Source organism: Pteropus medius, unplaced genomic scaffold (assembly GCF_902729225.1).
Source record: "Pteropus medius unplaced genomic scaffold, Ma_sr-lr_union100, whole genome shotgun sequence".
Taxonomy (NCBI): domain Eukaryota; kingdom Metazoa; phylum Chordata; class Mammalia; order Chiroptera; family Pteropodidae; genus Pteropus; species Pteropus medius.
In genome coordinates, this window is record NW_024353517.1 from 9693894 (window position 1) to 9718319 (window position 24426).

Here is a 24426-nt window from a genome sequence, read left to right on the forward strand (position 1 = left end):
AGATTCAATTCCTGGTGAGGGCCCTCTTCCTGGCTTGCAGACAGCTGCCTTCCTGCTGTGTTCGCACATGGGAGAGATGTGGGGAGCTCTGTCTCTTCCTTTTCTCGTCAGGGCACCAGCCTTAGCAGATTATACCCTCATTTAACCATTATCACTTACTTACAGGCCGTATCTCTAAATACAGTCACATTGGGTGTTAGGGCTTTAACATGAATTTGGGGTGTGGGGGCTTGAACATTTTGTCCATAATACCATCAATGCCTGATACTTTAGAGGAAGCTAAGCTGGCCTAACAAGGCGAAATTAGGGCCTAGATAAATTCCATTACCTATTTTTCCCAGTAAGTTCTTGAGAAATAGCTGCTGCTGCCTCTGATGTGTGATAATTCCGCATTTACAATTTAGAAAGAACACGGTTGCCCCATCCTCAGGGTGGTGTGGGTTCCAGTTGACATCTACTATGCCCTCCTGGGATGCTTCTTGAAAAGTTTCTGGATGGTTCTGGCTGACTAATACCCCTTGTCCTGCCTAATTCTCAATCAGGATCTTCAACTTTTCTGCCAATTCTGTGATCAACTGCATTTGGTATTAATGACGATGTCTTTTCTACCTAAGACAGCTAATGTGGGTTTCCACTGCTTGCAATAACTCAGAACTTTGACTGATACATATATCATGTGAAGAACAATGGAAGCTGTTGAGTGCTTGGTCTGAAACAGGGAAGTCTCAGAGAGTTACTATTTATCTATAGATATCTGAAGGGCTGTCATGTGGAAGAGAAACAGACCTGGTTCTGTGTGACTTCGGAATGCAAAACTAGACCAACGAGGAAAGCTTTGAGGAGAAACATTTTAACTCCACACGAGGCAGAACGTACAGAGAGAGCCCGCAAGAACGTGATGACCAGGGATAAAGCGCCCTCGCTCCCAGTCACTCTTGCTTTTAGTGGAGCCTGGGCCTTTTTGTCAAGGATACTGTGCAAAATCTAGTCTCTGGATAAGGTGCTTTTAAGATATAGCTCCATTTTTAATTACATTTAAGAACAATTCAGGAGCTATTTTAGTTATTGATCTGCCACAGGGAGGAAAAAAAAGGAAGAGAAAGAAAGAGAGGGAACAATCTACTCTCTTGCTTATTAATTTTTTATAATCTTAATTTTCATAATGATAAGAAGAAAAAGTAAACCATGTACAATGAAGGAAATCTGCTTACTATAGAAAAGTATAAGGTAGAAAATAGATATCACCTTTAAACCATCACAAATTTCGGAGTATTAATTTCTAGTCATTTTATGTCAGTATATACAGAAAAAATTTTGGCATCAATTTTATAGAAACATAATTCACATATTATACAATTCACCCATCTAGAATGTACAATTCAATGGTTTTTGATATATTCACAGACTTGTGCAATCATCACCACAATCAAATTTAGATTTACCCTACCCTTTAGCAGTCACCCCTTATTTTCTCTACTCCCTGCCCCTTATCAGCTCCAAGAAACCACTAACCTACTTTCCATCTCTAAAGATTTACCTATTCTGAAACTTCACATAAATAAAATATTATTATAAATATAATATGTGGTATTTTCATTTATTATATTTTCATGGTTCACTCATGTTGTAACATGTCAGTACTTCATTTTTATTGCTGAAAAATATTCTAGTGTATGAGCATGCCATATATACACATATTTTCTTACTATTCGATTTTTTCAATTACAGTTGACATACAATATTATATTCATTTCAGGTGTACAACACAGTGATTAGACATTTATATAACTTATGAAGTGATCATCCCGATAAACCCAGTACCTATCTGACACCATACCTGGTTATTACAATACTACTGACTATATTCCTCATGCTGTACTCTATATCCCCATGACTATTTTGTAACTACCCATTTGTACCTCTTAATCTCCTCCCCCATGCCATATTTTTTCTATTCATACTTAATTCATTGATACTTGGATGTTTTCTATATTTTACCTATTATGAATAATGCTGCTATAAATACGTGTGTACAAATTTTTATATGTTTTTATTTCTCTTAGGTATATACCTAGAAGTAGTATTTTTAGGTCATATAGTAATTCCGTGTTTAAATCTTTTGAGGAATTGCCACACTGTTTTCCAACATAGATGCACCATTTTATATTTCCACCAGCAGTGTATGAAAATTCCAATTCTCTACCGACATTTGTTATTATCTTTTCGATTGTAGCAAACTAGGGGGTGTGAAGTGACATCTCATTGTAGTTTTTATTTGCATTTCCTGAAGGCTATTCACCTTCTTGTGTATTTATTATATATAGTCTTTGGAGAAATATTCAAATCTTTTGCCCATTTTTTAAGTTATTATTTGTCTTTTTAAATATTGTTTTAAGAGTTCTTTATATATTCTAGATACAAATCTCTTATCAGATATAAGATTTGCAAAAATTTTCTCTCATTCTTTTGGTTGTCTTTTCACTTTCTTGATGGTGTCCTTTGAAGTACAAAATATTTTTAATGCCGATGAAGTCCGACATACCTATTTTTTCTTTTGTTATATGTGCTTTTGGTGTCATAGCTAAGAAGCCATTGCCTAATCCAGGCTCGTGGGAATTTACCCTTATGTTTTCTTCTCAGTGCTTTATAGTTTTGGCTCTACATTCAAGTATTTGATCCATTTAGTGTTAATTTCTGTTTATAGTATGAGAAATGGGTACAACTTTATCTGTCTGCGTGTGAACATTCAGTTGTCCTGGCACTATCTGTTGAAAATATTATTTTTGCCTCATTGAAGTGTTTTGGCACCTGTGTCAAAATCTGTTGACAATGAATGTGAAGGTTTACAGCTGGGCTCTTAATTCTATTCCGTTGATCTATATTGTCTATCCTTATACCAGTACCACACTGTCTTGATTACCATAGTTTCCTAGTAAGCTTTAAAATCAGAAAATGTGAGTCCTCCAAAGTTGTCTTTCTTTTCCAAGACTGTCTTGACTATTCCGAGTCCCTCAGATTTTCATATGAGTTCTAGGATCAGTTTATCAGTTTCTGCAAATAATCCAGATGGGATTTTGATGGAGCCATTGAATCTACAGATTGGTTTGGGCGGTATTGTCATCTTAACAATATTAAGTCTTATGATCCATAAACATGGGATATCTTTTTATTTATTTAGATCTCAATTTTTTCAACGATGTTTTTTATAATTTTCAGAGTATAAGTGTTATGTTTCTTTTGTCAAATTTATTATGTATCTATTATTTTGATGATATTGTAAATTAAATTATTATTTTTAAATTTTTTTAAGCCTACAGCACCTGGTATTCCTAGGTGGTCTCCCATCCAAGTACTAACCAGGCCCGACCCTGCTTAGCTTCTGAAATCAGACAGGATTGGGCATGTTCAGGGTGGCATGGCCATAGACTATAAATTAAATTATTTTTAAGTTTTATTTTGCCGAACTCATTCGTTAGTTCTAATAGTTTTATAGTGGATTTCTTACAATTTTCAATATATGAGATCATGTCATCTGCAACTAGAGATAGTTTGACTTCTTCATCTCCAATCTCATCACCTTTTATTTGGTTTTCTTGACTAACTTCCCTGACTCGAACCTCCGGTATAATGCTGAATGGCAGTGGCAAGAGCAGATACCCTTGCCTTCCTCCCGATCTTAGGGAAAGCAATCATTCTTTCATCATTAAGTATGAGGTTAACTGTGAGTTTTTTATAGGTACATGTTATGAGGTTTAAGAAGCTCCCTTTTATTTCTAGTTGAGTATTCGATCACGAATGATGGGGTGTTGGTTTTTGTTGAATGTTTTTTCTGCATCTATTGAGATGAACATGTATTTTTTTTTGTTCTTTATTCTATTAATATGGTATATTACATTAATTGCTTTTTGGACTTTAAACCAACTTTGTATTCCTGAGATAAGTCCCACTTAGTCACGGCATATAATCCTTTTTATATGTTGTTTGATTTGGTCTGCTAGTATTCTATTGATGATTTCTGTGTCTACATTCACAAGAGATATTGGTCTGTAGTTTTCTTTGCTTGTAATGTTTTTGTCTGGTTTTGGTATCAGAGAAATACTGGCCTTATAGAATTAGTCGGGGTGTGTTTTTCCCTTATGTTAGTTTTCTAGAGCTGCCATAACAAATTACCACAAACCGGTGGCTTAAAACAACATAACGATGTTCTCTCACAGTTCTGGAGACCAGGAGTCTGAAACCACGGCATTAACAGAGTTGGTTCCTTCCAGAGGCCCTGAGGGAAAATTAGTTCCATGCCTCTGTCCTAGCTTCTGGCAATTTCTGGTGTTCCTTGGCTTGTAGATGCATCATTCCAATCTCTTCCTGTCTTCACATGGCCTTCCTCTCTACGTGTCTCTTTGTCTTCTCCTTTTCTATGTCTTATTGAGGAACCACCCTAAATTCAAGCTGACCTCAGCTCAAGATCTCTAACTTAATTTCATCTGCAAAGACCCTATTTCTAAATAAAATCATATCCATCGGTACTGAGGATTAGTACTTGGACACACAGTTAGGTGGGGCACTATTCACCTGTCCCAGGGACTGTCAATTCTTGCAAGGTCACATACTCACTCATCTTCTCACTCTTTCAACAGCTACTCCAAAGGGCACAGGAGAAAATGGGGATATAGTAATGTATTGATAGTTTTCGCCCTGAAGAATATCATTGTCCAGTAGGGCACTTCAGCAAAAATAACTGAAATGTAAAGAAGGAGATGGTAAGAGCCTTAAGACTTGGAAGCAAAAAGATTAATGAGAACAGCCCAGAAGAGAAACAAAGCAGAGGATAACTTTGTCAGCAAAGGCAGGCACTAGAAAGCAGACGCAGATCAGAAATTGGTACAAACTGAATTTAGCAAGAATATGGGGGTTATAGGTGGGAAGAGTGAGTGACAAGGCCAGAAAAGCAGTCACCCAAAGAACTCAGACTCTGACCATCATAGTTCATCTTAGGATATGTGAAGGTAGACTGAGGTATTTTACCTGCAGGACCACATTTCATACCATCAGCAGCCTCTAACACTAGCCTAGAGCTCTGTGACTCTGGATAGGAATCATCTTGAGTTGATCTTGAAACTAGAAGATGCCAGCTGACCAAGAACCTCATATACCTTCTGGGGGAAGACTCTGTGGGTGATTCCTCAGAACCTATCTAACTCCCCAATTCAGACTCATGATGAAGCCGAACATCTTACTACCTCACCTGGCTGAAAATCCCTGTAGTAAACCAATTTCCAATCTTCATTTCTTTCATGCAAATTTTGCTACAAAATCCTATCACACAGAACAGAACTGGGAATGTCCCTTGGAGCTCAGTGAATGCAGACGGACTGCATTGTCTCACTTTTAGAAGTCATCGTGGCAGCAGTGGTGATGGAAAGTAATGTAGCTCCAGAATCCTGGGGCGGAGGGGTCCTGTCGAGGAGCCCCAGCAGGGAGTTGAGTGTGGAAAAGAGGATCACACGGGCTAGACTGCGGGACCCTTGATATTCTGAGTGAAAAACATGTCACCTTACCCCACTGGACCTTATCCGCAGCCTCTCTTCTCTGAAGGGCAAAGACTAGGGGCAAAGAGGAAAACAGATTAACATCGTAAAACATTCTGGGTCTTCAGCCAAGGAACAATACGTCCCAAACAAATTTAGGCAAAGTTGTTTGAAGGGAAGCATGTCACAGAAGCGTAACAATAAATAGCTGTGTTAGACTATGCTACTTCTGCCACGGAAGAACAGGCTCAGAAGCCGATCTCCTGGGAGGAGCCCCCTTCAGTGGAACATTTAGTCACACAGGAAGAGCACACACTGGTGGGGCCTTCCTCCCGGCAGCACCATCTGGGTGAAAAGGAGGTCAACGTGCAGATTCGGAAGCATGAGGTTATGACATGTAACATGCAGGCACTTCCTTCTCTATGGCCACAGTTTTCTCAGAGGAACGTCATAATATCTTTTGCCCACTGCCTCTCCCTTCTTTTAGTAATGTCCCTTATCTAATTCAATCTGGGCCTTCATGAGCCAGAAAACCCTCCCGAGACAGGCAAAGAGAGCAGAGCGCTGCCTCCCGCCTTCTGCATCCAGTGACGTTAGGAGAGCAGTTCCTGCGTCAGCCCTGCGTGCCAAAGACAGCTTGTGCTTTGCCCCTGGGAAAACTGAGAGCCACAATAGACGAGAGCCAGGAGACTTGGCTTCTAGCTCCAGCTCTGCCACTCACATACTTAGTGCATTTAGCATCTCTGGGCCTGAATTTTCTGTCCGCAAAATAATCCGGGGTTTAATGATATTTACGCATTGCAAATCTCCTTAGAGATCTAGTTCAGGGGTCAATAAGCTATAGCCTTCTGGCCAATCCTGTTCACAGCCCGTTTTCATAAATAAAGTTTTGTTGGAACATAGGCATACCGATCATATACATATTGTTTATGGCTACTTTCACACTACATGGCAGAAGTGGGTAGTTGAGACAAACACCAACTGTGTGCCCCACGAGCCTAAAATATTTTCTATTTGACCTTTTATAGAAAAAGTTTGCCAACCACAGCTCTAGGCCAATCTGTCATTTTAACAGCAAAGAAACCGAGGCATGGACAGGGCCAGCAATTTGCCAAAACTCATAGAACAAGTCAGGACAGAGGCCAGGACAGTCCAGCTTTCCTGAATCGTGTCAGCCAAGAGTTCTCACCCGGCCTAGAGCTCTCTGTTCGATCCAGATATTGGGCGGAAGCTGTTTTGGGGGAGAAAGCCTGTGGGGATGGAGAGGTGGTTCCCAGGAAAGAAGTTTGTGGAGTGAGGGCAGGGCCTGGAGACTTCTGTGGTGGAGCAATCCCAGTGAGGTCTGTGAGGCAGGCAAGAGGTAGGTCAGTGTGGGGCTGCTGCACCTGGGCTGCTGAGCCTAAGAGCAGAGCCTGGTGGCTCTCTTGAAAGGCAGCAGCATTTCAGATGGGAATCAGATGAGTGCTGGCCTCTGAGGACATTTTAACCACAGGTCACGGATCTTGGTAAACTTTAGTTGGCTTTTGAACAACAGGGAGACATTTTTTCTTGACTTTTCACTCACTGGCTACTTCCTCCTTCTAGCATTTATTAATCTGACTGGTTAACCATTGACCCCAAATGCAGCCTCCTCTTGTTTCAAGTCCTGTTCTCCCTGTTGGCTTCAGGAAAGATCTCCCACTAAACAAACCTACTTTTCTTCTTTTTCTTTTCACAGCCGGAGTCAAGTGATAAAGGAGGTGGGGTCAAGGGTGCCATGTTTGCTATAAAAGACACACCCCAAAACCTGGGCCCAGAGAGGGGACTAGGCCCTTCTCATGCAGGCTAGCCGTGCTCAGAAGGGAAATCATCAGCTACGAGATGAAATGAACTTAATTTAATTAGTGGGGGCATGTAGAGGAGAAACTTGTAAAATTATTAATGTATCTGGTTTCTTAATCATTGAAGAAAGTATTATATTTCGTGGTTCTAAACACAACTGCTGTTTTGTTTTAATTCCCCCAACTAAAGATGGGGAAGGAGAATCATAAAAATGGAGGTGGAAATGGAGACAGCCGCTGGAGAAGGGGAGAAGAAGGAGGGTCTGTGGCATGAGGGAAGAGCCTTCTGAACAGACGGGACTCAGAGCCTGGCATCTGCTCAATGACCACTTTTCTTCAATTTGTTAGAATCCTCTAGAATGTAAGCCTTTTGGAGGCAGGGAATTTATTTGTTCACTGCTGTGTTCCCTGCACCTAAAATAGTCTTTGGCATGGAGCAGGTGCTCAAATATTTGGTGAATGAGTGAACGAAGGAAAAATTAGTAGTTTGATCACTGGTCAGTCTTTCAGCAGGTGATAGAGGCTCTACAGTGGTTCATTCAGAAGTTGTTCTGCAGCTGGGACAGACGCCATCATGGCAAAATTCATGAAGGACAAGAAGAGGGACTCTCCTGAACTATTAAGACAAGCTCCAGAGAAACATCACTCACAAGGATAGATTTCCATCCAGCACCCAGTGACAGACATCCAGATAGTGACCAACACAGCCCTTTTGTTGTGAGTTTCTTCCTCTCATTTAAGGAGACCTTATACTTATAGGCAGTTACACTTTAATAACACGTACTGGTTAGTGAGCACGAATTTCGTGTCAGTTATTTTATATATTTTCTCATACGGTCTTCATAATAAGCTTGCTGGGTAGGTATTGTTACCCCCTTTAAAGATGAAAAAATGAGAGGTTAATGAATTTGCCCAAGGTCACACACCAGAGTTTGGACCAGTCCTAGGCTTCTCTGGTCTCAGAGACAGTATTCTTCTCACTAACCATACATTCTGCCTGTAACTAGCTCTGCAAACTTGGGCAGGTCACTTCTTTCCAGGCCTCGTTCTCCATAGTCTCAAACCCAGGGAGCTGAGCAATATTATGTAGAAAAGTTTTCTACATGTGGGTCTGTGAACAGGTAACTTTATTCCTTAGTGGACCACAGCCTAATTTTGCTTTTGGAAGTTGAAATGACACCTTTTATTAAGGGCAGCTAAAAATGTTTCCTACCCACTTGGTTCAGGGATACTGTGGGCTGCCCTGCTGAGTCCTGGCCCTGCTTTCTTTTCTAAAGTTGAAGGGAGCCCAACTGGCCCCCCCAGCACCAGCCTTGCTCCTCCAGTTGCAGGTTTTTATAGTGGTCCCGTCTTCTTTTCCATTTGTTCTGTGCAACACTAAGAGTAAGCAGGTCCCTTCACGGGGCTTGGACACAGGGCAGCATGGCTGGTATAGGCGTCCCTGTGTTCTGTAAGCACTTGTCTTCAGGCACCTGTACACGTATTTCCTTCTGAAGCTGAGTTGGTGAAGGGAGAAGATGGAGGAGGGGCAAATTCTGAAGGGGAAAAACCCTGGGGAGCCAGCTGTGTTCCAGATGGGGCGGGGTCTTAATTCATTTGTTGCCTAACTGTGAAGATATAGGAGGTTCAGATTCTCAACACGGAAAGAACCTTAATGATAATCAAACACATAGTTTTCAAACTTTTATTAGTTGTGGAATCCAGTGTATAAAACGATTCCAAGAAAAGCTGGTTAAATCCAGAGGAGTGAGGCCAATATCTCTCTTCACCTGTCTTCCCAGCCTGCCCTGATTATAGGTGGACTCTAGGGGTCTCCACAGAGCACTGCTTAAAATAATTTTTTTCTTTTCTTTTTTTTTAGGTGAGGCAACCCTTGGTTGACCTCACAGATTGCAAGGACCTTGTCTGCTTATAATCCCTTATTTTTTATTTTATTTATTTTTTACGCCTACAGCAGCCGGTCTTCCTAGGCGGTCTCCCATCCAGGTACTAACCAGGCCTGACCCTGCTTAGCTTCCGAAATCAGATGCGATCGGGCTTGTTCAGGGTGGCATGGCCGTAGACTGATGGAAATAATTTCAATGTGACAGAACCTCCATAATTTTCACCCAGAGTTCTGTAAAGTGAGCCATTTACTAAGCTTGAACACCTGGCTGGTGGCAACCCTGATGCTCACTTTTAGGACTGAGCCGCTGCCTTGATAAGTCAGTGAGGGGGTTAGGAAAAGGTTAAAGGTTGTGCTGGTAGGACACTACAACCACATATAGTTAATGACCCGAGGGTCAGGCATTTCACCTGGGCAATCCTGAAAACAGGCCACACCAAGAAGGAGGCAAGTAGTGATGTTTCTGTTTTATTCTTCTCTGGATTTTTTAACCTTCAAATTCATTCTCTCACCATGACTGCCTGTTGTCTCTATGCCTTTCTCTACCTGTATCACATCTATTATGAAACTTCATCCAGATGTCCAGGTCCTCGGTTCTCCCACTTTCTCTAAGTCTGTAGCTCTCTCTAATTCATTACTTTCCATATCCACCCTAGCCCCTGGGATCCACTACTATAAGCAGTCTCTAACCACCCGTTCCATCGACTCCTTCACTCTCAGGCAGTGCCGGTCTCTATGTGATGACTTGGTGTTCCACATCTCTGGCCTGACCTCTCTCCTGTCCCTATGCACTAATCAGATGCTGAATGGAACTGGCCGGTAGGTGAAATTGATAAGCCCAAGTTCTCCACCTCTGAAGAGGGAGGCCAGTAATCAGGCACAACGTGTGCTTCTCAAGTTTGATTTCACACATCACCTGGAGAACTTTTAAACTTTTTAAGCCTGTGCTTCACCATAGAGCAATGGAATCAAAGTTTAATTCTAATATACATCAGAAAATTACATAAAAATCTTGGCAAATTTTCACAAAGTGAATACCCACATGTTGCTACCACCATGCTGAGGGAAAAAAGCACTACCAGCAGCCCAAAGCGCCCCCACCCAAATATCTCTTCAGTCCTTCCTCCACAGGATAATAACATTCTCCTGACTTTTAACACTATATATTTGTTCTGCATGTTTGTGATGTTTATAGAAACAGAATTGTAGAGTATGCATTCTTTGTGTCTGACTCGATTCAATATTTTATTTGTAAGATTTAACCACTTTGTTTGGGGTAGCTGTTGTTCATCGATATGCATTGCTGTATAGTATTCCGTTGTCTGACTATACATATAATATATATAACTATTTGACTCTTGAGATACATATTGATAGTTTTTAGCTTTTACAAATACTGCGACTATGAACATTTTTGTACATGTTGTTTGGCACACATGCGTATGCATTTCCGTTGAGTAGATATCTAAGAGCAGGATGGCTAAGATATGCCTATGTTCAGCTTCCAAGCAGTTTTTAAAGTTGTACCACATATGTGTTTTACAAAAGCTCCTCAGATTATTCTATGGGCGGCTAGGATTGAGAACCATGCTAAGACCTACTAAGGGGTAGCAAAACCAGGCCTTCCACCAACCATCACTCTGAACACTCTTCCTCATCAAAAGACTGGTGAGGGGTGGGGGAGGGCATCACTGGTCTTGTTCCAGGAGAGACACTTGTCCTTCTAATGCCCTGTGGGGGGAAGGGGGCATATCCAATTCTGAGGCTAAGTGAGGTGGGGTCTCCACAAGAATCTCTCTTAGAGATTGGGGTGTTTTCAGGTAAGGGGGAGTGACACCTTGGTCCCTGGCTATCTGCTGCCAAGATTTTAACCTGCAAGCCCACCCTGGCACCACCAACCAAATGCACTGAAGTGGGGCAAGAGAACTCCAGGGACAGCTTAACATACATCCTTTAAAGGAGAGGGATACATGTGTGCATAGACACAATGGCCACTTCTTTTCTGGCCTTGCTGGCCTGGCTACTACTAAAAGGGATTAGGAAGGAGTGTGGAGTCTATGCTTGCAGAGGGAGAAACAGGCACCTCCCTCTAGCTTCCTGTAGGCAATTCCTGCTGCTCTTAGTGAGAAAGCACAGGGCACAGAAAGGACAGGAGCCACAGGACGGCCCAGTGGCTGCCAAGGGAGGGAGCCCTTCACAGAGTGAAAGCTGGAGGTATAAATGCCAACAGGGCCCTGGTCTGAACTGTGCTCTATAACAAGAGGGACCAACACAAGGCTGAAAATAACACATTCACTCTTTTTAGAGAGATAGCCATATTGGTGGACACTACAGGCAACTCAAAGAATCAGAGTGAGGCCAAGGACAGCTTCCTACCATACACGAGGCCAGAGACACGAAATGATCTTTACTTCCCTTGGTCCTCTTTTCTGCTCCAATTCACAAAGAGAGAGGTCCAGAACAGGAAGAAGAAGATGGAAAGAACTGGCCTTATGTCTTCCGCCAACAAATCCTTTAAAACATAAGGATAACCAGCAATGAAGAGGGGGGGAAATCTCTGAACGAGGTGTGAGATTGATGAGTTAAAGGAAGTTCAACCGATTTTTCTTTTTTTTTTTTTAACATATAATTCACATAACATAAAATCCACCATTTTTAAGCATTTTAAAGTGTACAATTTAGTAGCCTTTAGTACATTTACTTGAGTAAGATTTAATTAACTAAAAATGATGAAGTCTATTTAAGATGTCATTAAGGGCTTGGAGGAAAAGCAGGGATTTTTCCCTGACTGATTAGAGGGGAAAGAACAATTTTATGACAATTCTATAAACCTTTATTAACATTGAACATCTCCATTCGTATATCCCACAGGCGTCTCAAACTCATCAAATCCCAGAGTGAATGCATAGCTTATTCTTCTACTCACACCCTTGGGAGGGGTGGGAGAAGAAAGAAACCAGCATCTCACTGTGCATCTGATCAACCAAGCCCCAATTCTGATTATCTTCCATATTCCTTCACCCACACTTCTTATCAGCCTATACAAAGTCTGTACATTCTACCACCTAAATACTTCTCTGGTTCATCCTCTCCTGTCAGCATTCACCACTACAGCCTGTGTTCCGAGGAAGGCTCTTCCTCGCCTGGACTATGGCAGTAGCCTCGTCTCTGGCTGTCCTTCCTCCAAAGTGCCCTCCAGATCTCCAAGGGCTCTGACCTGAGAGCCCTACACACCTGGCACCACCTTGTCACTCAGGTGTCAACTTTAGCATCTCCTCCAAGCAAGACCTTTCCTGGCCACCACCAGCTGCCTACCCAGACACACGCCATCATTGTTTAATGTTTTCATTCCACTTGTTTCATATTTTTCACACTGCTTATCACTATTGGAAACAATCTTGCTGATTTACTTGTTTACTGGTTTATTCCCAGTCTTTGCCCTTCTGTAAGAACAGAGCCCTCCCCTGCCTTATTTTCCAATGTGGCCCCTACATCTAAGGCTACTGCGCCAGGAACAATACCCACGAGCCCCATGTGTGTGGACCTTTTGAAATGTAGCCAGTCCAAGTCGAGATGTGTTACAAGCATAATATACAAACCAATTTCAAACTTAAAACCAAATAATGTAAAATATTTCAATAATTTTATATTGATTACCTGCTGAAATGATAATACTTTAGAACAATTGGGTTAAATAAAACATTATATTAAGATTATTTCCACTTGTTACTTTTTCCTGTTTTAAATATGGCTACTAGAAAAATTTAAATTACGTAAGTGGCTTACATTGCATTTCTATTGGACATCACTGCTCTAGACCATTACTGGCTCAATGAACAGGTAAATCCTCAGTGCACATCAAGGACAAATCTCATCATGTAATTCACCTCCTAAAATTCTTTATTTGTTTCCCATTTTCAGCTAGACCAAATTTCTGTTTTATGACCTGGCATACGAGGCCATCATGACCAGGTCCTTCTTCTCCCACTGGTTTTATTACCTGCTCTTCCCCAGCCTGGATACAATGTCTCTTTGCACATGGGTCTCTCTGTGGCACTGCCGCTCCACCGCCATGTCTACAGGTATGCTTCTGGGCATTTTTCAAGATGCACTTCAGTATCACCTTTTTTAGAAAATTCTTCTCTACTTTATAAGTAGAACCACCTTCTCCCCTGGCAGAGTGACCAGTCTACTGTGAGGCTCATTATTCTCCTGTATCGGATCCCATCAGGTCACTGCCTCACGTGCGCATCCTCACCGTGGATCAGGGCTCCCTGAGGGTAACTGGGGCCATGTCCTATTCGTCTTTTATTCATTAAACCTAGCATAGTCTGTAGGTTGACTCTTCATCTACTGTGTGGGGTCCAGATTATATCCAGAGACTGGAGTGGGATCATCTGAAGACTTGACTGGGCTGGGTGTCCAAAATGGCTTCTTTACTCACTTGCTTGGTGCCTCAAATGGGGTGGCTGAAAGAACTGGGGCCTGGCTAGGCAGCCCTCTCCATGTGGCTAGTTTAAGAGTCCATACAGCATGACAATCTGGACTTTTACATGCAGTAGCTTTCCTCGGACTTCTTATATACAGTGTCTTGTCTCAGAATGAGTATTCCCAGAGACCCAGGTCACAACTGCAAGATTTCCTATGACCTTCTGCAGAAGATAATCAGTATCATTTATGATTCATGCAATTGCCCAAAGTGAGTCATGGGGCAGTGCCAATTCAAGAGGAAGGGACTTCTCAGGGACATGGATGTGGGAGGTTCATGTGTAGGCCATTATTGGGGACCAACTGCCACAAGTCTAATCTGAAATTTAAACCAAGAAAGACAATTGAAACTCAGATACCATAAGTATCTCTGAGAACAACACAGGGCAAAAATAAGTACTTAATATAAATATATGTGTTGAAAAAAACACACTTTCAATAGAGCTTTGGGCCTCAGCTGTGTAATATATTCTATACCATACAAGTCATCAGGGTAAACCTGTAACACTTTGGGGCAAACTAACATTTGTGGGTGTCTACAAAAGGTCAGACACTTAAGAGTGGCCAAAATCTTCTGGAGACATTTACTTAATGGTAAGCTGCACTTACAGCATTTGGTAGAATGTAAGAATGTTCAACACTATTATTTATAATAACAAAAAATTAGGGAGGAACTTTGGTATTCAACGTAATCATACAGTAAACCATTACGTAAGCATTAACACTGCTCAATGAATTTTAATAGCAAAGTGCATAACAAACCGTTAGGTGAAAAAAATCAATATGCAAAGCTTTGCACAAAATATTATTCCTATTATATTCAAATATGTATATGCATAGAAAAAAGACTAAAAAGGTATATAGCAAAATTTCAACACTGAATATAGCCACATAGGAGAATCATGGGAAATGTTTTAAAGTTTTCTTTTTTGTGCTTATGGTATTCCACAATTTTCATACAGTGAGCATGTACCATTTTTAGAATCAGAAAATAAAATTAAGAGTGAGATGAAACCCCACTGGGAAGTTGGGGCTGCACCATGGCCCCAAGGTCCCACAAAAGCCTTTTACCCCAGGGTTTCCAGGAATATAGTTATCTGTGAGGTATTATCAGCTACTGCCTTAGAACAATATTGTAGTCTCCCGTGAGTTTCTTAACTTCTCTAGACTTTGGTTATTTACTGCATAAAATTAGGGGTCTGGACAATAAGATTAAATCTGTAGAACTTCAGAATTTATAAGCACTTTTCCTTATCCTCTTTGATCCGCACAATAGCCCCAACAGTAGAAGCAAGCTCAATCTTACCATCGCCATGTGACCCAGAAGAAAACAGAGGTTCAGTTAGATAAGGTAGCCCAGGGTCACATGACAGTCAGTAGTTGTCAGGATTCAAAACCAGGTGTTCACCCTTTACACTTGGGGCCCTCGATGCTAAATCGGGGTTCCTTTTCTATCCCAACTATAAGCTCCCATCCTGTGATAAAACTCCAGCCAAAATTTCTGCCTTCTGAGGCCACAGATACTAAAACTAATCTCTCTTCTTCATTTCTGTATTCCAAGGCTCTTAAAGGAAGCTCTAATGCCTCCTCTGAGTCATACATATCTTCAGTTATGTCTGCTCTTCTTCAAATGGCATTGTTTGGGGGGCTGCACACAATTTTGGAATCTTAGAATTTCAGAAGTGGAAAAGATCTTTAAAGGTCATCTGGCCTAAGCAGCTCCTGTCAGTCTTTTACAGACACCTTTTCATCTGAAAGCTATGTCTCTCAACAATGCTCCTGAGGGGTGCCTGGGGCTGGGACAGGGTGATAAAGGTGCCCTTTCCCCTACTGAGCCACCAGACATCTGCCAGGTTACCTTAATTCAAAGACAGGATGCGGAGGCCGCACAGTGCAAGGCAGAGTGATGCGGCCTTTTAACAGGGACATGGCACACAATGGAAAGATCTGAAAGTTCCAAAGGGAAAGAGGCTGAGAAAGACCCAGAGGACTCATGCTCTTGGAGGAAGCTGCTCGGAACAAATGCCCCAGGGCCAAGAAGAAACCCGTGGGGGCGGGGTGGGGGTGGGGGGGTGGGAGGGTGGGAAAGGGAGGGTAGGCAGGGGCCGGGGATTTCTCTTCTGAGAGAGCTCTATTATGTGTACTCTGGGTCAAAAGAGCCTCCCTGTGCAAAGGGGCTCCCCCACCTGCTGGGGCTCTCTAGAACACATTCTTTTTCTTCTGTCCGGGTTGGACAAACTTCCTGTTTCCTCTGTCCCAGGGCAATGAGCCCCTTCTGCAATGGTCAGCGAGGATGATGGGGCTTGGCAGCCGTGGTGGCAGCTCTCTGGGCACTGGCATGAAGTTACTTAGTAAATACTGCACGCAGTTTTGATAATTTCTTGCTTCACTAGTCTTTTGGGATTCTTTCCATCTGCATTAAGAAATAGAAGCTGCATTTCCCTCAGCCCCAAAACTCAGATGCTTTCATTTTGTGGAGGACTTATGGAAATGAATGCTTATTTCTAATACCAACCCGTTGAGTAATATATTTTAAACAAGTGGCAAACAAAAGTTCTAAAAAAAGAAATCCCCTCTCCCTACCCAAACCTCCTCTAAAGTTTTGTTAGTATAGGCATTTTAAAAGCAAAACTTTGTTCGGGTTGACTGGAAACACTTCATGTTGGAATGTCTTTTACCCAAAACGGTTTATACGCATAAAAAAATCTCAAAGCATAAAAATCCTACAATCATTTCCCTTCCAAATAAAATTCTTTTGTGTTAATAAATGTTGCTTCATTATATCCAGTTTGGGGCGCTCACAAAGAGATCCTCTGAGGTCATATCCCTTGTTTCTGGGATTCCATGAAATCATCTCATATAAGGAAAGGAATTCTCATTAGATATGTGTGTTAAAGAACTGCAAACCTCAGACCTCAGAAATTACTTCTCTCTACCCCACCTGCTGTCAAAGTCCCTCTAAGGCCATCTTAAATGAACTGTGTGCCAGGCTAGTGGTGCATGCTAAGAATTTGAATAACAATCTCATTTAATTATCACAACAGCCATATGAGAGATGACTGATCTCCATTTTCAGATGATGAAATCAAGTTAAGAGAGGTCAAGATGTTTGTCCAAGGTCACAGAATTAGTTAATGGGAGAACAGAGCAGAGAGACTCCTGAGTTCTTCTCCTTCAGATGGTTATCCAGCCATTGCTCCAACTCCCACTGGTCAGAAACTCATTTTCTTAGACAATCCATTCCAGTTTGAGGCTGTTTCTGTTGGTTTAGGGAGTTCTTCCTTGTACGGAGCTGAAGTTTGCCTCCTCGTGACATTCAACCATAAGTGTGATTCCATACCTCCAGCAGGAACCAGACCTATCATTGAGGCTGTTGCCCAGAGGGCATTCTAGGAGGTGTAAACTGGTGACCCACTTACTAGGAAGTATTGTTTATAAGCTTTGGATCAGAAGAAGTTGAAGATGGCATACAAGGAAATATCATCCTAGGGCGGTGTCACACCAAGCCCACAGGTTCAGCAATGCCAAGAGTATGGAATTCTGGGGTTCAAGAAGTATTGAGGACAGTTAATACAGGAGAGGGAAACAGATAGTGGAACATAGTCCCCATACCACAGGCTTGTTATAGGAAGATAGTCAACTCAGGAGGGAAACACATGCTCTGATTAGATATAAGCTCAAGATGCCACCCTGCATTTGTCTGCAAGCCATTTCCTGATTCTTGAATGGCAGTGACCTGGAAATATAAGACACAGAGGTCACAATTCTAGAAAGTCTGTGCGGAGGCCTCAGCAAGTTCCCTAGCCACTTATGCACTCTGCCTTCACATATACTCTTTATCACATTCTATCATCATGAGCTGTTCTATCAGCTGTTTTTGCAAATACGGTCTTTTTGGAACACAGTCATGTCCATTCATTTTTATATTGTCCATGGCTGCTTTTTCTATGATTGCAGAGTTGAACAGTTGTATGGACCACGAAGCCGAAAATATGCACTGTCTCTTTACAGAAAAGTTTGCCAACTCCTGTTCTAGAAAGCAAGGACAAAGTCTTGTTCATCTCTGTAACCCCAAATTTATAGCCATAATTTCTTTATGTGTAAAATAGCAATGATACCTTTGTCACAGAGATACAGTGAAATATAAAAGAGATATTATATTTGAAGGCAGCACATGTAAAATACCTAGCACAGTGCCTGCCGTAGGACAGATGTTCAGTATGCATCAAGTGAATAAGTGAATGCAGTGGAAGAAAGTCAATCCACTCAGAATGAAATGATGAATGCAAAAGCACTACACAAACCATAAAGTGCTCTCTAAGAGCATGACAGGTTCCCATCACTGTTGTCAAATACAAATATGTTCTGGAACAAAGCCTGCCTGCCCTCTGGCTTTCTGGATCCCGATTTTATGAATAAAAACTCACAGACAGCCTTAATTTAGGCTGATTCATACTCCAATTTTTACCTGATCCCTCTCCATCTTTCTACTCAACATCTCCCAGTAAGGTACTGATCCTTAGGTTTGAGCTTGAGCTCCTTAAATTAAGGCCACTAAACATTGATTGCTGTGGTGGTTTTGTACTGAACCAGTCTAGCTAAGCACAAACCACATTCCTCAGATTTCCCTTTCTTGTATGGCCTTCCTTCTAGTTGGCCACAAGAGAAATTAGCATGAGATTTGAAAGGCAGAGTGAGAGAACAATCATTCTATTTGAAGATCGGTGCAGGAACCCAAGTCCACCACAGCTCATGCACACGCATTATCATTGATCTGCTTGCTCATCTCCTTTGTGTGGAGCAGGAGCCTATTCTGCAGCCTCTCCAGCTCCGGCCAAGTCTGGGTCAGTCATGAGTGCAGCTCCATGGCCGAGGACATGCACTTCTTCTATAAGCCACTGACATTGTGAGGGTTAGAAGTGGTGAGAGATAGGCATGGGTTCCATGTTGCCTTCATTCTCTCCTGCTTCAGATCCAATTCGTCTTACTGACTGCCTGCCCTACAATAACTTCAAAACTACCAGGAGACGCAGAGGCAAGTCTCCCCCAGAATCCTTCACCATTTGCCCTTTGTAGTCCCTGGCTAGTAATATTTCTCTTCCAGACCTTCATTTTCATAACTTCTCGCACAGTTATGGGAAGTCTAATCCCTATTCAAAAAATCATTTGTTTCGTATCATTGAGAGTGGCTCTGCTTTCCTGATCAAACTATTAGGAAGAGAATATAAAGGAGGAATTCTCTGAATTGGTTCTGGAATTGTTTTCTGGAATGGGTTCTTTGGTCTGATTACATTTAAAGGCATAATCATTCTGATGCCAGTGACAAAGGGGACACTGGTAGTCCATGATATACAGTGGCAAAACAGCTACTTAAACTATCACCTGCAACATCTGTCATTAAGTGCCCATGGAAAGCAATGCTTTGGATGACCAAGTCGTTGCTGCTATAGAACATACCAGTGAAAATAAGGAGGAGAAAGAGATTGATAGGTAGCTTCTAAGAGGGCTAGAGAAAGAAAATTATGACATTAGAGCTTTAAGGTCCCAAATCAAGGTCTGACTAAAGAAAATCCATGGCTCCTATGACTACAGAGCCAAGATTTCTCAAAATCAAACCCAAGTCTAATCTTGGGCTGAATAATGCAAATTAAAATTGCAAGCTCACAGGGTCTCTTATGTTAAAGTTAGGACATTGACTAGGATGAAGTGGGACCCTGAAGATTGGGATAGAGACATATGGGCCGCTTCAGATGAGACTGGGGAGCTTGAACCCTGAATTTTGTTCAGAGTTCAAGCTCTGAATCGGTGGTAGCAGCACTTCCTCCCTAACCAAAGAGCTGTCTCACCTTTTCTGAAGAAACTTTCACTGGACCTGGACCAGGACCAAGGAGCTAAAGTACTTTGCAGGAAACTACTGCTTCTTCTCAAGACCTGTCCCCAGTCGCTCGCATTGCTTCTAGACTCCAGTTTCAGCAGGCCTCATGGGTTATCGATTAAAGTTTGACTCAAGTGAAAATGTCATATACAATAAAAGCACTGCAAACTTTTAGCAATTTATATTCACAGAAAGCTGAGAAACATGTTTAGAAATATATCATATTGATATTGTACTGGGTGGAAGAAATACAAATCTGGATTAGACCAAATATGTCGATACAGGCACACTGAGCCGAGACTATGAATTCACTGTGTTACTCTGGGTAGCTTAAAGTGGTTCTAACAGTTTGCTTGATTCACCGAACTAAAATCTAGACCCAGTGGTGACTTACACCTAGTACAATGGAAATATTAAACATTTTTTGATGTAATGTAGAGGAGGGTAGCCAAAGGGTAAGGAAATCAGAACTCCGGAGTAAATTTATTATGTGACACCTGTTTACCCACCTTCTAATTATATCTCCAGGAGGGTCCCAAGGACACTCCCTTCACCAAGGCCTTGTACTATGGTACACATACCACGAGGGGGACCCCAGTGTAGTTGAAGAACCTATGGTAGCTAATAACTGTAGACCAGGAATAACATTGGTATTACTGCCATCAAAGTGAGTTTCTTGAATTCATGAAAGTGATAGGATGCCCAGGTGGCAAAAGCCAAATATAAGACACTTAATCATCAGAGGGGTGGTGGTTACCATAATGGACAGCAGAGCTGAAGCATTAATCAGAATGATTTGACCTGCACAGAGCTCTTTGGCATTGGCTAATTGATCACAACATCCTTAAAACTAAAATTGATGAGTGGCCTACTCAAGTCTTATTTGATTTAGATAAATTGAAAAGCTCTAGGTCTGCTGAATAGAGGTACTTTGTCACAGTAGAAAATCATGGCTCCACAATCAACTCCCAGACTTGAGTAGCTACTGAGCCCCAAATTTATATAGCAAAAATCTTTTTTCTAGCTTTTTTCAAAGGCACTTGAGGGTATTTGTCACTGTGACTTTGCTTTGGGGAAAGGAAACTGGCCACGCCTATCAAGAATTACTGGGCACTATCTCTGAACTAATTTCAAGAGACTGAAAATGCCATTATGGTCCACAGTTAGAATAGGAGCTTATGGAGGACAAGTGATCATGGAGTTTAGGCTTGGATCCATCTCAAATGGGCTCAGCGTGTCCCTGAACACCCTGTAGTTACTTCCCCAGTTCTGGAATAGATCATTTTAGGAAGAGACATACTCAGCCACTAATAAACTATCTACAGTGTTTTCTTTATCCATGGAATAAAGGCTATTATAGTATAAAAAGTCAAGTGGAAACCAATAAAATCAATCACTTCTACCTACAAAAGATTAAATTAAAGAAATATATATCTGGAGGTATGGCAGAAATTAGTGCCACCATCAAGGACTTGTAAGACGCAGAGATGATGAATCCCACCATACCTACATTCAACTTGTTTATTTGGCCTGATAAATGAATCTTGGAGAACAGTGTATTATCATAAACTTAATTGGTGGTAACACCACTTGCAGCTTTTGGTTTTGTTACTGAAGAAAATCAGTACAACTTCTGGCGACTATTAATCTGGCAAATGCTTTTTTTCTCTATATGTGTTATTAAAGACTTCAAGAGCAGTTTGCTTTCAGTCAGCAGGGCTAGCAACCCTCCTTCACTGTCCTGCCTCAGGGCTGTATTAACTTCCACAATCTATTCTCATAATCTTATCCCAGGGCCCTTGATAGCCTCTCCATTCCACAGACTATCACATAGACTTACCATATTGATGATATCATGCTAATTGGTCCTGGTGAACGAGAAATAGCAGCTACTTTAAATACCTTGGTAAGAAAAATGCAGGCAGATGGAGGAAAATGAATCTCACAAAAACATCAGGGGCCAGCTATTTTGGTGAATTTTCTAAGATTCCAGTGATCAGGGCATGCTGAGATATTTTTTCTCAAGTGAAGGAGAAGTTGCAGCTTCTGGCCTCTCTTACCACTGAGGAAATGGCAGGTTGCCCAGTGAACCTCTGAATGTTAGAGGTAACCGTGTACCATTCGATCATGGTACTTCAACTCACTTATTGAGTAATCTAAAAGGCTGCCTCTTTTGAGTGCCTTCCAGAAAATGAGAAGAATTTGCAACAGATCCAGCCTGCCATGCGAGCTGCTCTGCCATCTGAATCGAACATATGATTCAGCAGATCTATTTGTGCTAGAAGTGTCTGTGGCAGATAAAAAAAAAAAAAAAAAGCATGAAACCTTTGGCAGTTCCCTATAGGCAAGGCATAGTACAGGCTTTAGAATTTGAGTGCAAAACTATGCCATACTCTACAGAAAATTATCTGCCTTAAAGAAAGCTTCTACCTCACTATTGGGCCTAAGAGAGACTGAATGCCTTCCGTGGGCCACCAAGTTACCATTAGACCTGAGGTGACCATTGTGAACTGAGTTTTGTCCTTGCAAGTTCTCATCTGTCATTGTTCTCTTCTGCTTCATGTCCAGCGTTTCTCGCCAACTGCCTTTTTTTGCCGTTGGCTAGTAAGTTCAGGTTGCCATCAAATGTAGAACCTCACACAGACTTCTTTATCAGTATCATTTTGTGGTCCTTCACGAGTGACTTTTCTCTAACCCTCTAATTGTCTCCTTCCAGAGCTTCACATCTCCAGCTTCTACCACAATTCTGAGGGTCAAATTCCTGTAACAGATCCTTTACTCTCTATCGCTCATAGTGGTTCTGCTTTCCTCATCGAATCCAAACCGGTATAACTGCCTATTATATCTATGATTGTATTTACTTTCATAATAGCTCAGCCTGATGTTTTCCCAAGAAAAAGGCTGAGAACTGAACAGTATGCCAGGGTCTCATTCTGTGAGCACTGGAATCTGATCCCACCCCTGTCTAATTCGAGAAATGCGCCACGTGGACACCTTTGAGGCTTCAGAGGAGCATGAGGTCTTTGCTAAGCTGCATCCAGGTCCACCCTTTGGGTGTCTGATGTATGTTGTTTCCACAGGCTCCTCAGTCAACCCAGCCAGTTAAGACTTTAGGATCTACCCATTCAAGTATTCTCTCTCTGTGCCTTGTCTAAATTGAGATTAAATATTAAAACATGTTTAAATTACGAAATGTTTCAAGTATACGAAAGTGTCCAGAAAATAATAAAGCAGGCTTTCTTGTTCGCAATATCCCAAATTGTTATATTTGCTTCATCTTATTTTATTTCATATCTTAAAAAATACAAAAACCAAAAATGTGTTTCTTTCAGCATTGTTTACAAATCATCAGTGTAGGAATGAATAAATAAGTATGATGTTCAATTGCAAATTAATACCATAAGTAATTAGATTTGATAAACTAGATCAATATTTTGAAGGGAAAAGGAAAAATGTAGGTGAAAAAGAATAATAGTATTTATGCACATTTTTAAAACCAACAGACCTATACCAATACATCATTCCAAAATCTTGAACTCTTTTCCAAAACTGTTCCCTCAGGGCTTCTAACCTGCCTCAATGAACTCTGAATTCTCTCTATTCCACCTCCATTTTCATCTCAGAGACTTTTCTGAAATATCTTTTTATCTCCTTACAATTCCAGCTCTTGCACCAGCAGCCCATCTACCATCAATGTGCTTCTGTAACTCCATTCAGAGATTTGCGATAATCTCTTGCACGTTAAAGCATCATTATGGGCTTTCCCCTGAAAAAGTAAGTCATTGTGCTTACTTACAAATATTTTAGCTCTTTAGACCTTTAATTGATCTGGTAGCACACCAGGTTCTGGTTATTTTTCTGGGATGCTCTTCAAACCTCTTTAGACATAAAACATATTAAAAGGATTGATGGTTCCAGGTTTTAATGAGTATGAAGAGGACTGGAAATTCTTGAGTCCTGCTGGTGGAAGTGTAGACTGGTGGAACCACTCTGGAAGACTGTTTAGCAGTATTTACTGAAGATGAAACTACACCTACTTTTTAAGACCCAGCAGGTCCATGCTTGGGAAAACCCCAACAGAAACATGTGCACATGGATAAGAATATTCCCAGCAGCGCCATTCAGAATAACCCCCCAAACTGAACAACCCAAATGTCCACCAGAAGTCAAATGGATAAATAAATTGTGGTATATTTTTCTGGCATGGTGGTGAAAATATGCAAACTGCAGGCTCACGTCAGCGGAGGTGGTGGTGTTTCTAATGTTGAGAAAAGGAAACAGACGCAAAAGAGCCTGTGCATGTGATTCCACAGCATGGAGAATCCAAATGAAAAGCCTGTGCGTGTGATTCCACAGCAAAGCCAATCCAAACGAAACCCTGGTGCCCGGGGACCAAGGACGTCCACTTCGGTGGTGGGAGGAGAGAAAATCAGGGAGGCATTTCTCATGAAAGTCAAGACAAAAGTTACTTTAGGTGGGAAGAGGTAAGACAGGAAGGGGCACTGGTGCTGACGACGTTCTGTGACTTGACCTGAGTGGTGGCTATGCAAATAGCCACTGCTTGTTTTATAATGGTTTGTTTTGCTGGTATGTTTCATAGACTTTTTCTGTATGTATGTTGTTTAATGGTTTTTAAATCCTCACATATATCATCGCTCTTATAATTTTTTCCAGTGAGAATGCAAAGGATGATTTGCAGGATTCTTTTGAGAAACCTCAAATTCTCAAGTGCCATTCTGGCAGTGATTTTCCCTATAAAACTTTCATTTTCTGCCCAAGAAACAACACTTTCTTAGACCTCTTCATTTTCAAAAGAGGATTTTTTTTTCTCCT

At 41.4% G+C, this 24426-nt stretch overlaps 1 long non-coding RNA gene and 2 pseudogenes across 1 annotated transcript; all 3 read right to left on the minus strand.

Moving 5' to 3' along the window:
* Positions 1 to 3308: 3308 nt before the first annotated feature.
* On the minus strand, positions 3309 to 3427 carry LOC120593144 (uncharacterized; annotated as a pseudogene).
* Positions 3428 to 9290: 5863 nt separating this feature from the next.
* Positions 9291 to 9409, minus strand: LOC120593168 (uncharacterized; annotated as a pseudogene).
* Positions 9410 to 13112: 3703 nt separating this feature from the next.
* Positions 13113 to 21545, minus strand: LOC120592921 (uncharacterized). Its single transcript, XR_005650242.1, has 2 exons — positions 21434 to 21545; positions 13113 to 14037 (listed from the first exon to the last, which is right to left on the minus strand). It is a non-coding gene; the product is annotated as an uncharacterized LOC120592921 (long non-coding RNA).
* Positions 21546 to 24426: the final 2881 nt, after the last annotated feature.